An 899-nucleotide genomic window follows, 5' to 3' on the forward strand; every position below is an offset into this window, starting at 1 on the left:
CAAAGAAATCTGAAATCTTAGAAGAAGGGGATATTCATAAATTTATTCAAGAAGCAAATGATGAAACATACTTGGCGATGAAAGTAACTAAATTTTACTTTTTTGATTGTTGCTTTATAACTGGTGAACTTTTAGGTCATCCTGATATTTGGATATAACGGAGCATGTAGGCGTGAGGAATTAACGAATTTGTCGATTGAGGATATTGAATATAGATTAGATTCTATCATGGTGTCGATTCTTAAAACAAAAAACAACGTTCCAAGACAATTTCTAATAACACATCCACAATGGATTAATTTAATCAAGAAATATGCTAACTTAAGACCTAAAAATGTGACACATAAGCGATTTTTCTTAACTTATCGGAAAGGTTTCTGTGTGAATTCTCCAATTGGCATTAATACCATGGGTAAAGTGCCAAAAGAAATCGCAGTTTTTCTCAAGTTGTCAAACCCAGAAGGTTTTACAGGACATTGTTTCCGAAGAACCAGCGCAACGGCTCTCATGGTGGTGATCTATTAACCATTAAGCGCCACGGAGGCTGGAAATCTTCAGCTGTTGCTGAAGGTTATGTTGAGGCATCTACAAGAAAAAAAATTGAAGTGTCTGAAATGCTTGGGTCAGTTGCTTCGAACCTACCAAGCTGTTCTGTTAATTTAGAACAAAATAATTTGCAACAGAATATTGTATCAGACAAGAATGTCCATGGTGTCACTGTAAATTCCCATGACACTTCTCATATAACAGTTAATGTTTATAATAACTGCACTTTTCTTAACAATAATTAATTAAACACAATTTCTTTTCGTTTATTGGTGAGTTTCATTTTTCACGTTTGTCGTTGACAGCGGTTGACAATTCAAGATCAACGCTACCAACATCAATAGAGTAAATTT

General features: G+C 34.3%; 1 long non-coding RNA gene across 1 annotated transcript; it reads right to left on the minus strand.

The window, feature by feature from the left end:
- Positions 1-221: 221 nt before the first annotated feature.
- Positions 222-899, minus strand: LOC148167759 (uncharacterized). Its single transcript, XR_015770739.1, has 2 exons — positions 643-899; positions 222-585 (listed from the first exon to the last, which is right to left on the minus strand). It is a non-coding gene; the product is annotated as an uncharacterized LOC148167759 (long non-coding RNA).

The sequence above is a fragment of the Gnatocerus cornutus genome, chromosome 9 (assembly GCF_029298725.1).
Source record: "Gnatocerus cornutus isolate USDA-ARS CGAHR chromosome 9, icGnaCorn1.1, whole genome shotgun sequence".
NCBI lineage: Eukaryota > Metazoa > Arthropoda > Insecta > Coleoptera > Tenebrionidae > Gnatocerus > Gnatocerus cornutus.